The following is a 17070-nucleotide window of genomic DNA, read 5'->3' on the forward strand; positions in this document are numbered from 1 at the left end:
GTGTTCACTTCAGCTACAAAACTACCTCGACCCACAACCCCCCACAACCTATTCCGCGAAGAAACTGGAACAAAATCACCACCGACCAACTCCTCACATCGCTCAAACAAAACCCTCCCACCCTCTCATCGAACCCAAACCAAGCTGCCACCAAACTCAAACAATGGATCACTCACAGCGTTGACGAATTAGCACCCTTGAAAAACCACCAAACCAAACAGGGTAGCAAAAAGGCCCCCTGGTTCAACGATGACCTTAAGAAATCCAAGAAACTATGCCGTACTCTTGAGAAAACATGGAGAAGAAACCCAACCACTGACAACCTGACCACCTTCAAAACAGCCACCCGCAAACACCACCAATTGATCCGATCCACCAAGAAATCAGCATTCAAGGATCGGCTCGACAACAACGCCCATAACAGCAAGGAACTATTCAACATCGTCAAAGAATTTACCAACCCCACTGCAGCCTCAAACGACATTACTCCCTCCCAAGACCTCTGTGAATCGTTATCCTCCTTCTTCTACAACAAAATAGCCGACATACATAACAGCTTTGAGAACATTTCCAATGAACAGCCCACTCCTCCCACCTCCGAACCTAAACCGCCCTCTAACAACCTTAGCACCTGGAACCCAATCACCACTGAAGACACCATCCGCCTAATGAACTCCATCCATTCAGGTACGCCAACCGACCCCTGTCCCCACCACATCTTCAACAAAGCAGACTCCATCATCGCACCCCATCTTCGTGATGTCATCAACTGCTCCTTCAACTCCGCTACCTTCCCAGAAAGCTGGAAACACACCAAACTCAGCGCCCTCCTGAAGAAACCCACAGCAGACCCCTCTGAACTTAAGAACTACCGCCCCATCTCCCTCCTCCCATTCCCTGCCAAAGTCATTGAGAAAGCCGTCAATAGCCAGCTCGCCGCCTTCCTTGAATCCAACAACTCCCTCGACACCTCACAATCCGGCTTCCGAGCCAAACACAGCACCAAAACAGCCCTCATTGCAGCGACAGACGACATACGAACGCTTCTGGACAACGGAGAAACAGTTGCCCTCATCCTACTCGACCTCTCCGCAGCCTTCGACACAGTCTGCCATAGCACCCTCATACAACGCCTCAGCAACATCGGCATACAAGGAAAAGCCTTGGACTGGATCATCTCGTTCCTCGCCGGAAGAACCCAGAGAGTCCGACTCCCCCCATTCAGATCAGAGGCCACCGAAGTCATCTGCGGAGTACCACAAGGATCATCTCTCAGTCCCACCCTCTTCAACGTTTACATGAGTCCCCTCGCATCCATCGCACGACAACACAACCTTAACATCATCTCTTACGCTGACGACACCCAGCTGATCCTCTCCCTCACCAAATACCCTAACACCGCCAAAACCAATCTTCACGAAGGCATGAAAGAAGTAGCCGAATGGATGAAAAACAGCCGCCTAAAACTCAACTCAGACAAAATGGAAGTCCTCATCCTAGGATCATCCCCCTCTGCCTGGGACGACTCATGGTGGCCATCGGCCCTGGGCACGGCACCCATACCCACAGACCACGCACGTAACCTAGGCTTCATCCTAGACTCCTCCCTCTCAATGACCAGACAAGCCAACGCCGTCTCATCCTCTTGCTTCAACGTACTTCATATGCTCAAGAAAATCTTTCGTTGGATCCCCACCGAAACAAGAAAGACTGTCACCCACGCACTGGTCACTAGCCGACTGGACTATGGAAACACCCTCTACGCCGGAACCACAGCCAAATTACAGAAAAAACTCCAACGCATCCAAAACGCATCAGCCAGACTCATATTGGACATCCCTCGCCAAGCTCACATTACCGGTCACCTGAAAGACCTCCACTGACTTCCCGTCAACAAGAGAATAACGTTCCGTCTCCTCACCCACGCACACAAGGCCCTTTACAAACTAGGACCCGAATGCCTCAACACACGACTGTCCTTCTACACACCCACCCGCCAACTAAGATCCTCCAATCAAGCCCTCGCCGCAGTTCCGCGCATCCACAGATCTACCATGGGAGGAAGATCCTTCTCCTACCTGGCGGCCAAGACCTGGAATACTCTCCCCATTCACCTCCGCCTTACACAGAACCACATCTCCTTCAGAAAGGAACTCAAAACCTGGCTATTCGATAAATAATGCACCCCCTCCACCAAGCGCCTTGAGACCCTCTGGGTGAGTAGTGCGCTATACAAATTCCTGAACTTGAACTTGAACTACTGCAAGGAATCTTGGCCCCCTCTTGTAGCTCAATCCGGCAATCGTAAGGACGATGAGGGGGAAGGCTGGTGGCTTGTTCCTCATCGAATATGCACCCGTATTCCTGATATTGCACGGGTAAAGAAAGACTAGCAGGAGGAGAGGAGGGTGGTAGAGCTGCTATGGATGTGGTATTTAATAAGGCACCCCCCAGATGGTTCCCACAAATCTCAGGCCTAAATTCTAAAGTGTCAAGCCCCCAATCAATACAGGTGTTGTGAGTACGCAGCCATGGTAATCCTAAGAGGACGGGAAACTGCGGTCAATACCTCATGGTGCTCTTGGGTCAGCTCTAACCTTATTTTCCCTGTTTGGTGCGTTATGGGCCCAAATTTCAACACACTGCCATCTATAGTTGTAACTTGTTCCCATGCTTCCTTAGGTTCACAAAGTACCTGATGCCGCTGCGCCCAGTCTTTATCCATAAAGTTTCCGGTGGCCCCTGAGTCGAGCATGATAATAACCTCAATATTTTCTTCTCCCCAATTTAGACGTGCTGGTAGAAAGAAATGGCTGGGGGGTTCAGTCTTGGTTTTCAGGGATGAGACAGTCAAGCCTGAATTACCCGAAGTCCCTGTCTCTCTAGACCTCGGGCTTGCTAGTTTTCCTGTTTCTTTAGCTGCGAGGGTTTGGCTGGACAAGACCTCAGGAAGTGACCCGATTTGCCACAGTAAAGACATAATTTGTTGTCTCTTCTTCTTTGTCTTTCTTCCGGACTCAGAGGGCCCCTGATCGAACCTATCTGCATTGGCACTGAATCTTCAGGTGTCCTATCCGTCTCTGTCTTCTTTTCGCGATATCCATAGCTTTTGAGGTCTACTCTTGCTCTCTCTCTCTTGCGCTCTTGTATTCTGTGATCAAGTTTTACTAGCAAATCTATGAGATCAGGGCATCCCTCAGGGGGATCAACAACCTGGGATAGGGCGTCTTTCAGGTCATCCCGTAAACCCCTATAAAACAATGCGCTACGCTTTTCCTCAGGCCACCCTGCCTCTGCTACTAATCTTTGGAACGTGGTTACATAAGAAGCTAAGTCTTTGGTCCCTTGTTTAAGTGATAATAATTCAGTATCAGCGGAATGAGTAAATGTGTGCCTATCGAATCATTTCTTTAACTCTCTTCTGAATGCTGAATAGTCTTGCAATAATGGATCATTCCTCTCGATCAATGGAATGGCCCAGTTAGCCGCAGACCCCCCTAAATAAAAGATTACAAAAGCTACTTTCGCTTGATCGGTAGGAAAACATCTAGCTTTGCACATAAAGTGCAGCTAACATTGGCTGATGAAGGCAGCGAATCTAGCGGTGTCCCCCGAAAAACGTTCAGGAGGGGCCAAAGGAACGGACTGGTGAGTTGATACTTGTATGACCGGAGATGAGATACTGGGACTTCCTCTTCCTACGTCATGTTCCGCCCTTCTCTCCCTTTGTAAAGCATCTACCCGTGAGGCCAACGTCTGGGTTTCTAACTGCAGATTACCCAACATGTTGGCTAAATCTGCCATCGTCACTTGAGTCAGCTCCATAGCACTCGGGCGGAAAAAACCACGTGGGTTTCGCGCTCTGTAAGGATCCACAAGTTGTTTCCGCAGGAGTGCCAGGAACCGATGATAGGCCCAACCCCTCCCTCTTGTAACACCGCGTCTATCAGACCATAGCACGCGAGGGTGACAAAGAGGGAAAGGAGGGAACAAAACAAGGGAAGACACCTTGGACCAGAAGCTTCAGCAGGTTGAACACAGGCACTGTAATAAAGAGGAAAATTAACATTGTGCAGGTTAAAACACCACAACTGTCTTTTCTTCCATGTACTTCACCTCTCATGTGTATATTACCTAAGGATAATCCTAAGTTCTTCTCTCGAGCACCACACATACCCCTCGTTAACTGCCACAACTAATCTCTCAACACTAGTCTCTCTGGGTTGACCTAAAAGGAAAGAGACAAATAATGAGATACTGGGGTATGTTCGTATTCTATGAGAAATATATCTAATCATAGAGGACTTACCCTAATGTGAGGTGTAAGGTAGGGAAGGTGTTTGATGCTTTAAGGTGAGTTGATTTGGTGGAGATATCTGTACCAAGGAAAGACCTAACGATAACATATGTTTACAGAAACACCATAAACAAGAATATATAAATAGCGCTAGGCGCCTGTACCAGATCTTCCGTGATTCCGAGGCTGTGACCCCTGCCAATTCTGACACACCCATTGGCTGTCCGATGATGCCGCAAAATGATAATGAAAAATAATGGCCAGGGGGAAAAGTAACTGGGTGACACAGGCGGACCACTAGTTCCACAATGCCTCAGACAGACTCCACGTCCGCTCTGCCCACGTCCGGCCGGCCAACGGGAAACCAAGTCCGGCTGACGGGCGGAACCGGGAGCAACAAACGGGAATCTCCCTTGGGAGCAAAGGAGAGCTTTAGCCGGCGCTGTGGGGGGAATGAAGAACAAAGAGACGCTAAACCCACTATAAAAGGTCCAAAGCGGAAGCGTCTTTCCTGAATATTAAAAGTTCACCAGAAGCGAACAGATACCCACTCGATACCAGCGTGAATACCGAGGAGCATAGATTACCGGAGGAACCGGATATTTGCTGGACGAGAAGAGCACCAGCACGAAGAGTCTTCAAACAGGAACAAATGCGGAACGGGCTTAGGGCGGAAGTGACGCGACGCATAGGGAGCACAAACACTAGAGCGCGAAGCGTCGGCCTCTAGGGAAGTCAGGCTTTTGACATCGGCCTGACTCCCTCGATCATGCGCAGAGCGGCGCAGCCATCTTTGTTGATGTTCACGAACTGGCAGGCGTGACAATACGCCCCAACAGCGCTCATAATTGAGTAACGTCCTCAACTCTGCACTCGCCTAATACGTAAGTCAATCTTTGTGCAAGGTATGCACTGTTATTAATAATGATTGCTTTCACAGTCTGAGGGCACATAGACTGAACAGCACAGTATCTGACCAATATCGTACATACTAGATAAGGATTAAGAGACATGGATGCTATACACAACTGAGCACCCACGAGGAAACAACAGCATGTGCACTCTCCACTTTTCAGCCTTTAGTCTCACACCTTAAGAACACCTTTCTTTCATTATGAGGCAGGAACAGTGTACCCCTCAAGGTATAGAACTATGCACGCCAGACTGCTTAGACCCAGTTAAAAAATTACGCACAGCCTTTCTATCTTTGAATATGAATACTCAGCCAATCTGAAAGAGACACGTTAGTGATAGATTCCTTACCTTAGAATATCCCCAGGCGTCAGACTGGATCCGGAAATTTTTGCGTAGCAATACCCCTGCGCGTCGGTAGGCGTCGTCTGCGGCTCCGCGTCCGTCGTCGGCGTCGATAGCGCCGGAATGACGTCGTCGGAGTACTTAGACGCCGCCCATGCGCACTGACGTCAGTTCTTCTTTTTTCCGCGCCAGCTAGCGCAGATCCGGAGAAGCTCTACCCCTAGCCATTTTTTGACTAAACTTTTTGATCTTTTTCGATCATTTCTTTCTTGAGTCTTCGACTCTATCGGTGCCGGTAGGGATGCCCGGGTTCAAGCCCTGTTCGAAGTGCGACCGACTGATGTCGGTCACGGACCCCCATCGCCGGTGCCTGAAGTGCTTAGGCCTCGACCACGACGACCGCACCTGCTCCGACTATCGGGCCCTGACGTCGAAGGCTAGGCGGGAGCGGTCCCGCAAGCGGCTCGAGCTCCGGCAGTCGGCCCCGCGCCATTCCAGGTCCCGGTCCCACGGGAGGTCGAGGGACCGGTCGCGGGGTCGGAGTCCTCGCAGCTCCGGGAGTGGACATCGCTCGTCGGGATCCAAGTCCTCAGGTAAGAGGCATGAGAGGTCGGAGCGGCATCATCGCTCCTCCGACCCACCCCGACGCTTGCACGATGCGGCCGGGGGTTCGGGCGACACCGCCCACGCGGCTCCGCGAGAGTCGCAAGCGTCGCCGCCTGCCCCACACCTTCGGGTCCCTGGGCACGGCGCGACGCCGGAGGAGGTCGAGCATTACCTCATGGCCATGAAGTCCCTCCCTTCTCGGCCGGGCCCCGCGGCGCCTCCGGGCCCAGCGGTCCCGGCTGGAGGCCCTAGCGGGTCGGGCGCTTCGGCCCCGGCGCCGCCGGCGACTTCGGTCCCGGCGCTGCAGGACCTCACAGGATCCGCTTCCGGATCCGGGTCGTCGCCGGTCGACCTCACGACCTCACCGGCGCCGGCCCCGAGGGTGTCGCCCCCGGCGTCCATTCAGGATGCCGTCCCCAGTCTTCCCTTCGGTCAGACTCTGGCGCCGGAACGGCGCTGTTGGGCGCCGCTTCCGACGGCCTTTGGAGATTTCTATTTCCATGAGGAGGCCCAGTCTGTTGACCCTGGATTACAGGAGACTGATGCCGGAGGTGATTGGGAGGGGTCTGAGGACCCTCTGGCACAAGATTGCCAGTCACAGGAGGACTGGACATATGAGCTTGGGGAGGCCAGTGGTATTGACACCTCACCAGACACTGGATTTGTCTCCCCTCCCACCGTGGCTACGGAGGAGGGGGCAGCTTACAGCGTAGTGTTGATGAGGGCAGCCAAGGCCTTGGGCCTGGAGCTCGCCGTCGCGGCCGTGAGGACTAACCTCCTCACTGAGATTCTTAAACCGCAGGCAAGCTCCAGTGAGCCTCTGCTGCCGTTTAATGAAGCCCTATGTGAGGTTCTTGTGGGCACTTGGTCCAAGCCCGCAACAGGTCCGCCTGTGGATAGGAACGTGGCCAGACGCTACCGCCCGGTCCCGGGCGACCCTTGCTTTTTGTCCACCCACCCCACCCCCGAGAGCCTGGTTATCCAGGCCTCCACTTCCCAGACAGCATTCCCGACGGCCCCGCCCGATCGGGAATCGAAGAGATACGAACAGTTCGGAAAGAAAGTGTTCTCCTTTACCTGAGTTTTGGACTGCGGTCTGTCAACACCGTGTGTCTCTTGGGCCGCTACACCCACAGTCTGTGGGACACGGTCGCGGACGTGCTGCCACAATGCCCGGAGGAGGTCCGGGCTAAACTCGCCCAAGCCCTTGTGGAGGGTCGAGATGCGGCACGATACTCTATCCGGTGTGGACTGGATACCACGGACTCACTGGGCAGGGCGATGGCAACGACGGTGGCGGTTCGACGCCACGCCTGGTTGAGGTCCACCAATTTCTCGGCCGATGTCCAGGCCACCCTCCTGGATATGCCTTTCGATGGCGGTCGCCTTTCTGGCGACAAGGCAGACCATGCGCTGGAGCGCTTTAAGGACTCCAGGGCTACGGCCAAGTCCTTAGGCCTCTCGACCACGCGCCAGCAATCGGGTGCCTTTCGCTCCTTTCGTGGCCACGGAAGGGGCGTCCCCACACGTGCTGCCAGCCACGCACCACAGAATACTCAGCAGCGCGGTGGCGGCCGTGGAAACCGCTGTGGCGGCGGAGGTCGGGTTCAGCGGCGAGGCCAGTCCACACCTCCCTCCGCAGCACCTGCCTCCAAACCTTCCTAGTCCGAGCTTTCAGGCCCATGTGACGCCTGTGGGAGGCAGGGTCCGCCATCACCACTTCCACTGGCGCACTGTCACATCGGACAAGTGGGTGCTGCAAATCGTCCGAAGGGGCTACTCCCTCCCCTTCGAGGCGACCCCTCCAGCCATGCCACCACAATTCCACCGCGTGTCGGGGGATCACTTGCAACTTCTGCAAGAGGAAGTCATGGCCCTCTTGGCCAAGGGGGCCATCGAGCTCGTTCCTGGGCCAGAAGTAGGGTGTGGATGTTACTCCCACTACTTTCTGGTGCCCAAGAAGGGCAAGGGGGGCCTGCGCCTGATCTTGGACCTACGGAACGTCAACGGCTTCCTCCGTCAAGAGAAGTTCAAGATGCTGACTTTGGCTCAGGTCTTAGCTGCCCTGGACCCCGGAGACTGGATGGTAGCGTTGGACTTGCAGGACGCTTATTTTCACATCCCCGTCCTGCCGGCCCACCGGCGTTACCTGCGGTTCACGGTAGGCCACGAGCACTTTCAGTTTACCATGCTCCCCTTTGGCCTTACCAGCGCCCCACGGGTGTTCACGAAGGTGATGGCGGTGGTCGCAGCTCATTTGCGCAGGTTAGGGGTGTCAGTCTTCCCCTACCTCGACGACTGGTTGTTGAAGGCGGGCTCACCCCAATCAGTCGTCAGCCACCTCCAGACTACGGCCGACCTCCTGCATTTGCTGGGGTTCTCCATCAATGTGCCAAAGTCGCACCTGTGTCCCTCTCAGTAGCTCCTCTTCATCGGAGCGGTTCTAGACTCGGCGCAGTTTCGGGTTTACCCTCCCGAACAGCGGGTTTGGGATATTCAGGCTCTGATTCCCATCTTTCAGCCTTTATCCCGAGTCTCGGTCAGGTTGACGCTGCGGCTTCTGGGGCTGATGGCCTCCTGCATCCTACTGGTGCGTCACGCCCGGTGGCGGATGCGGGCTCTGCAGTGGGACCTGAAGTTTCAGTGGGCCCAGCATCAGGGCAACTTGTCCGATCACGTCTTGATCTCAGAGGGCACTGCAAGACAGTTGCAGTGGTGGCTCATGGACCGCGATTGGGTCAGTGGCAGGTCCCTCTCCCTACCCCACCCGGAGCACGTAGTTGTGACGGACGCGTCCCTCCAGGGCTGGGGTGGCCACATGGGAGAGGCGGAGATCAGAGGACTCTGGTCTCCGGCGGAGGCCCGGCTCCACATCAACCTGTTGGAAATACGCGCGATTCGTCTAGCGCTGAAGGCATTCCTCCCCTCTGTCCAGGGGAGTGTAGTGCAGGTGTTCACGGACAACACCACCGCCATGTGGTACTGCAACAAACAGGGCGGGGTGGGGTCGTGGACCCTATGCCAGGAGGCTCTGCGCCTCTGGCAGTGGCTGGAAAGTCAGGGTGTGTCCCTGGTAGTTCAACACCTGGCAGGTTCTCTGAATGCCAGGGCGGACGAACTCAGCCGTCGGTGCATGATGGATCACGAATGGCGTCTGAACTCGGACGTGGCGCAAGGCCTCTTTCAGCAATGGGGAGAGCCTTGGTTAGATCTATTTGCCACCGAAGAGAACGCGCAATGTCATCAGTTCTGCGCGTTGGAATTTCCAAGGCGGCACTCGCTCGGAGACGCTTTTCGTCGCGAGTGGAGTTGCGGTCTGTTGTACGCCTTTCCGCCTATACCACTTCTGCCCAGAGAGCTGAAGAAGATCAGGCGCGACCGGGCCCAGGTTATCCTTGTGGCTCCGGACTGGGCACGAAGATACTGGTATCCCGAGCTACTCAGCATGTCAATAGATCCCTCGATTCGTCTGCCCCTTCGGGAGGACCTTCTGTCGCAGCAGCAGGGGACGGTTCTCCACCCGAACCTGTCCAGTCTCCACCTACAAGCTTGGAGATTGAGCGGCGACAGTTGAGGCCATTTGACTTGCCTCCTGAAGACTGTAATGTCATTCTGGCAGCCAGGCGTCCCTCCACAAAGTCGGTATACGCCTGCAGGTAGAACAGATTTGTGGCATGGTGCACAGCAAAGGCTGTGGATCCACTCTCTGCCCCCCTTTCTGAGGTTCTCCTCTTCCTTCTTTCTCTTGCCCAGCAGGGCTCTGCTCTGGGCACTGTCAAGGGCTACCTTTCTGTCCTTTCTGCCTTATTAAGGCTACCTGATCAGCCTTCTTTGTTCAAGTCCCCTATTGTAGATCGATTTCTTAAGGGCATCGCGCACATGTTCCCTCCTGTTCCCTTCGTGATACCCCAGTGGGACTTGAACCTTGTTCTTACCTTCCTGATGTGCGCTCCCTTTGAGCCACTTCACAACTGTCCTCTTCGTCTTCTGACTCTAAAGACTGCTTTCCTGGTTGCCATCACCTCTGCCAGGAGAGTGAGTGAGCTCCAGGCCCTTTCTTGTACCCCACCTTTCCTTTCTGTCCATCCGGACAAGGTTGTGTTACGTACGAGACCATCTTTCCTGCCCAAGGTTGTCTCAGCCTTCCACATTGGGCAGTCCATCACCTTGCCAACCTTCTTTCCGCCTCCGCATCCCTCTAAAGAGGAAGAGCGGCTCCACCGTCTGGACCCAAAACGTGCGCTCTCCTTCTATTTGGATCGCACACGCCAGTTCCGGGTGGATGACCAACTCTTTGTTGGCTACGTGGGTGCTAAGAAGGGGAAGGCGGTTCACAAGCGGACCATCTCCCGGTGGATCATCTTGTGTATCCAGGCATGTTACTCCATGGCTAAGAAGGAGCCCCCTGTTGGATTGAGGGCTCATTCCACTGGGGCCACGGCAACTACAACTGCCCTGGGCCGGGGAGTGCCCTTACAGGACATTTGCCAGGCAGCTACGTGGGCCTCGCTGCACACGTTCGCACAACACTACTGCCTGGACCGTCAAGTCCGGAGGGATGGCTTCTTTGGCCGTTCCGTCCTCCAGGACTTTCTGGTGTGATTATTGGTTTGCAGACCCACCACCGGGGTTGGTATTGCTGGGGTATCTATTCTAAGGTAAGGAATCTATCACTAACGTGTCTCTTTCAGATGCACAAGTTACTACTTGTGTAACAATATATCTGTAAGAGACATTAGTTAGTGATAGATTCCTTACCGACCCACCCATCCTCCCCGTTCTGCGAACCGATATCTAGGGTTAAGGTCATCCCCTTTCAGGGCCCTAGTTTCTTGGCACCAGTGTTGGTTCTATCATGGCTCTGCGTATCTGGCGTGGAAAAGCTGTGTATCAGAACTGACGTCAGCGCGCATGGGCGGCGTCTAAGTACTCCGACGACGTCATTCAGGCGCTATCGACGACGGACGTGGAGCCGCAGACGACGCCTACCGACGCGCAGGGGTATTGCTACGCAAACATTTCCGGATCCAGTCTGACGCCTGGGGATATTCTAAGGTAAGGAATCTATCACTAACTAATGTCTCTTACAGATATATCGTTACACAAGTAGTAACTTGTGCATTAACTATGCAAGTACCTCAACGTTGAACATGCTGACGCCCTTGTCTAAACAAGACTACATATTAAGGTTTCAGACATTCAGAACATATGAAGTACTAAAAATTATATACCATAGAGCTATACTTACCAATAGCCCATATACCTTATTTATCAAGAATAAGTCAGTCGGCAATGGAGAAGGTTCAATCGTTTATTTTGCAAAGCGCCCTATATAGGGGAGCCTCACTCTTGCCACAACCCTCAAAGGTGCGCAGAGGAGACTGCTGGATTACATTCAAAACAGTGCATATATACTTTCAGCATATCTCATGAAAACCCGTACATGGAAAAGTACCACTTCTCGTGAAGCCAACAGGAAAACCCATATAAGGCACAATTGATTGATTCGAAACTCAGCTCAAACTATTTTGGGGGTAGGTCAGTAAAGGTGCCTCCCTTTCGTTCTCAGCGATACAAAAGGGGACGATGGACGGAGCGTTTGAGCAAATCAAACACTCACCCCCAGTCAACTGATCTGGGTTTAATCCATCACCATTCTTTAGCCCACTCAGCCACCCCATTTCAGACATGGCCATATGCAAATCAGTCTGACCCTGTGCCTCATGGGGACAGTCCAGCCCGAACTGCCAAGCCATGTCTTCCATGGACCGGAAACAAGCATCCTGGGACCGGTTTCGGATTCATAATCCTCATCAGCCAGGCTATCTTGAATCCAGTGGCCAAGTGAGTCCCTTGCTCACTTTGCCACTGAATTCAAGCAAGCCGGGCTGAAGACGGCTGCAATGCCAGAAACCGGTCCTCGGAAGTTTGTTTCCGGTCCAGGGAAGGCATGGCTTGGCAGTTCGGGCTGGACTGTTCCCATGAGGCACAGGGTCAGACTGATTTGCATATAGCCATGTCTGAACTGGGGTGGCAGAGTGGGCTAAAGAACGGTGATGGATTATACCCAGATCTTTTGACTGGGTGTGAGTGTTTGATTGATTCAGATGCTCCGTCCATTACCACCCCCTTTTGTACCACTTTTGGCCGCCATAAGTGTGGCAGGGTATGCTCAGACGTGAGTCCCTTGCTCACTTTGCCACTGAATTCAAGCAAGCCGGGCTGAAGACGGCTGCAATGCCAGAAACCGGTCCTCGGAAGCTTGTTTCCGGTCCAGGGAAGGCATGGCTTGGCAGTGAATCAACCTTTGATCTCAACCATAGCTGTGCGCCGTGCTTACATTGCTTTCCCTTGCTCACTTTGCCACTGAATTCAAGCAAGCCGGGCTGAAGACGGCTGCAATGCCAGAAACCGGTCCTCGGAAGCTTGTTTCCGGTCCAGGGAAGGCATGGCTTGGCAGTTCGGGCTGGACTGTTCCCATGAGGCACAGGGTCAGACTGATTTGCACATAGCCATGTCTGAACTGGGGTGGCAGAGTGGGCTAAAGAACGGTGATGGATTATACCCAGATCTTTTGACTGGGTGTGAGTGTTTGATTGATTCAGATGCTCCGTCCATTACCACCCCCTTTTGTTCCACTTTTGGCCGCCATAAGTGTGGCAGGGTATGCTCAGACGTGAGTCCCTTGCTCACTTTGCCACTGAATTCAAGCAAGCCGGGCTGAGACGGCTGCAATGCCAGAAACCGGTCCTCGGAAGCTTGTTTCCGGTCCAGGGAAGGCATGGCTTGGCAGTTCGGGCTGGACTGTTCCCATGAGGCACAGGGTCAGACTGATTTGCATGTAGCCATGTCTGAACTGGGGTGGCAGAGTGGGCTAAAGAACGGTGATGGATTATACCCAGATCTTTTGACTGGGTGTGAGTGTTTGATTGATTCAGATGCTCTGTCCATTACCACCCCCTTTTGTACCACTTTTGGCCGCCATAAGTGTGGCAGGGTATGCTCAGACGTGAGTCCCTTGCTCACTTTGCCACTGAATTCAAGCAAGCCGGGCTGAGACGGCTGCAATGCCAGAAACCGGTCCTCGGAAGCTTGTTTCCGGTCCAGGGAAGGCATGGCTTGGCAGTTCGGGCTGGACTGTTCCCATGAGGCACAGGGTCAGACTGATTTGCATATAGCCATGTCTGAACTGGGGTGGCAGAGTGGGCTAAAGAACGGTGATGGATTATACCCGGATCTTTTGACTGGGTGTGAGTGTTTGATTGATTCAGATGCTCCGACCATTACCACCCCCTTTTGTACCACTTTTGGCCGCCATAAGTGTTGCAGGGTATGCTCAGACGTGAGTCCCTTGCTCACTTTGCCACTGAATTCAAGCCAGCCGGGCTGAAGACGGCTGCAATGCCAGAAACCGGTCCTCGGAAGCTTGTTTCCGGTCCAGGGAAGGCATGGCTTGGCAGTTCGGGCTGGACTGTTCCCATGAGGCACAGGGTCAGACTGATTTGCATATAGCCATGTCTGAACTGGGGTGGCAGAGTGGGCTAAATAACGGTGATGGATTATACCCAGATCTTTTGACTGGGTGTGAGTGTTTGATTGATTCAGATGCTCCGTCCATTACCACCCCCTTTTGTACCACTTTTGGCCGCCATAAGTGTGGCAGGGTATGCTCAGACGTGAGTCCCTTGCTCACTTTGCCACTGAATTCAAGCAAGCCGGGCTGAAGACAGCTGCAATGACAGAAACCGGTCCTCGGAAGCTTGTTTCCGGTCCAGGGAAGGCATGGCTTGGCAGTTCGGGCTGGACTGTTCCCATGAGGCACAGGGTCAGACTGATTTGCATATAGCCATGTCTGAACTGGGGTGGCAGAGTGGGCTAAAGAACGGTGATGGATTATACCCGGATCTTTTGACTGGGTGTGAGTGTTTGATTGATTCAGATGTTCCGTCCATTACCACCCCCTTTTGTACCACTTTTGGCCGCCATAAGTGTGGCAGGGTATGCTCAGACGTGAGTCCCTTGCTCACTTTGCCACTGAATTCAAGCAAGCCGGGCTGAAGGCGGCTGCAATGCCAGAAACCGGTCCTCGGAAGCTTGTTTCCGGTCCAGGGAAGGCATGGCTTGGCAGTTCGGGCTGGACTGTTCCCATGAGGCACAGGGTCAGACTGATTTGCATATAGCCATGTCTGAACTGGGGTGGCAGAGTGGGCTAAAGAACGGTGATGGATTATACCCAGATCTTTTGACTGGGTGTGAGTGTTTGATTGATTCAGATGCTCCGTCCATTACCACCCCCTTTTGTTCCACTTTTGGCCGCCATAAGTGTGGCAGGGTATGCTCAGACGTGAGTCCCTTGCTCACTTTGCCACTGAATTCAAGCAAGCCGGGCTGAGACGGCTGCAATGCCAGAAACCGGTCCTCGGAAGCTTGTTTCCGGTCAAGGGAAGGCATGGCTTGGCAGTTTGGGCTGGACTGTTCCCATGAGGCACAGGGTCAGACTGATTTGCATATAGCCATGTCTGAACTGGGGTGGCAGAGTGGGCTAAAGAACGGTGATGGATTATACCCAGATCTTTTGACTGGGTGTGAGTGTTTGATTGATTCAGATGCTCCGTCCATTACCACCCCCTTTTGTACCACTTTTGGCCGCCATAAGTGTGGCAGGGTATGCTCAAACGTGAGTCCCTTGCTCACTTTGCCACTGAATTCAAGCAAGCCGGGCTGAAGACGGCTGCAATGCCAGAAACCGGTCCTCGGAAGCTTGTTTCCGGTCCAGGGAAGGCATGGCTTGGCAATTCGGGCTGGACTGTTCCCATGATGCACAGGGTCAGACTGATTTGCATATAGCCATGTCTGAACTGGGTTGGCAGAGTGGGCTAAATAAAGGTGATGGATTATACCCAGATCTTTTGACTGGGTGTGAGTGTTTGATTGATTCAGATGCTCCGTCCATTACCACCCCCTTTTGTACCACTTTTGGCCGCCATAAGTGTGGCAGGGTATGCTCAGACGTGAGTCCCTTGCTCACTTTGCCACTGAATTCAAGCAAGCCGGGCTGAAGACGGCTGCAATGCCAGAAACCGGTCCTCGGAAGCTTGTTTCCGGTCCAGGGAAGGCATGGCTTGGTAGTTCGGGCTGGACTGGTCCCATGAGGCACAGGGTCAGACTGATTTGCATATAGCCATGTCTGAACTGGGGTGGCAGAGTGGGCTAAAGAACGGTGATGGATTATACCCAGATCTTTTGACTGGGTGTGAGTGTTTGATTGATTCAGATGCTCCGTGTCCATTACCACCCCCTTTTGTACCACTTTTGGCCACCATAAGTGTGGCAGGGTATGCTCAGACGTGAGTCCCTTGCTCATTTTGCCACTGAATTCAAGCAAACCGGGCTGAAGACGGCTGCAATGCCAGAAACCGGTCCTCGGAAGCTTGTTTCCGGTCCAGGGAAGGCATGGCTTGGCAGTTCGGGCTGGACTGTTCCCATGAGGCACAGGGTCAGACTGATTTGCATATAGCCATGTCTGAACTGGGGTGGCAGAGTGGGCTAAAGAACAGTGATGGATTATACCCGGATCTTTTGACTGGGTGTGAGTGTTTGATTGATTCAGATGTTCCGTCCATTACCACCCCCTTTTGTACCACTATTGGCCGCCATAAGTGTGGCAGGGTATGCTCAGACGTGAGTCCCTTGCTCACTTTGCCACTGAATTCAAGGAAGCCGGGCTGAAGGCGGCTGCAATGCCAGAAACCGGTCCTCAGAAGCTTGTTTCCGGTCCAGGGAAGGCATGGCTTGGCAGTTCGGGCTGGACTGTTCCCATGAGGCACAGGGTCAGACTGATTTGCATATAGCCATGTCTGAACTGGGGTGGCAGAGTGGGCTAAAGAACGGTGATGGATTATACCCAGATCTTTTGACTGGGTGTGAGTGTTTGATTGATTCAGATGCTCCGACCATTACCACCCCCTTTTGTACCACTTTTGGCCGCCATAAGTGTTGCAGGGTATGCTCAGACGTGAGTCCCTTGCTCACTTTGCCACTGAATTCAAGCCAGCCGGGCTGAAGACGGCTGCAATGCCAGAAACCGGTCCTCGGAAGCTTGTTTCCGGTCCAGGGAAGGCATGGCTTGGCAGTTCGGGCTGGACTGTTCCCATGAGGCACAGGGTCAGACTGATTTGCATATAGCCATGTCTGAACTGGGGTGGCAGAGTGGGCTAAAGAACGGTGATGGATTATACCCAGATCTTTTGACTGGGTGTGAGTGTTTGATTGATTCAGATGCTCCGTCCATTACCACCCCCTTTTGTACCATCCCTTTGGTTCTCAAGCACGGGAGTACAGGCACGGCGCCTGCAAGAATGTGCTCATCCCACAAGAAAGGCAGATGCGACCTTGAGTTTCCTAAGTTAGAATCAAGGTCCAATCATGGCCCAGGCCGACCTTTCAGGCTCTCTACACAGTAGCAGGTCACGTGTTTTCCTAGCAAGAGCAAGAGACACAGAGAAATGAAACCAACATGGCGTTTGTTCAGTCGAGGCCCCATTCTTAATGTATGCTGGTTTGAATATATTCACAAAAAAGGGGGGGTTTCCTAAGGCTGTATTCTAATATATTGGATACATTAGGTCAACATTATACAATATCGATTTACATTTCTTCAGACCGCCCTTTTGGCGTGATGTAGCCAATATACATACAAAGAAATGACAGGTTTTAATCCAAAAACACACCTTCATCTATTTGCATTAGATCTGTTTCTTCCTTTTGCTCTAACTGTTTCTCTATTTTCGCCTGGCGCGAAACTGTCAACGAGGAAGTAAGCTTGGCAGCGCAATAAGAGCAATATGCTGGCCCACAATGCAGGCACAGGCAACAATTAAATACCACCCCAATTACTCCAGCTAGGATCA

The sequence above is a fragment of the Lissotriton helveticus genome, chromosome 12, assembly GCF_964261635.1.
Source record: "Lissotriton helveticus chromosome 12, aLisHel1.1, whole genome shotgun sequence".
NCBI lineage: Eukaryota > Metazoa > Chordata > Amphibia > Caudata > Salamandridae > Lissotriton > Lissotriton helveticus.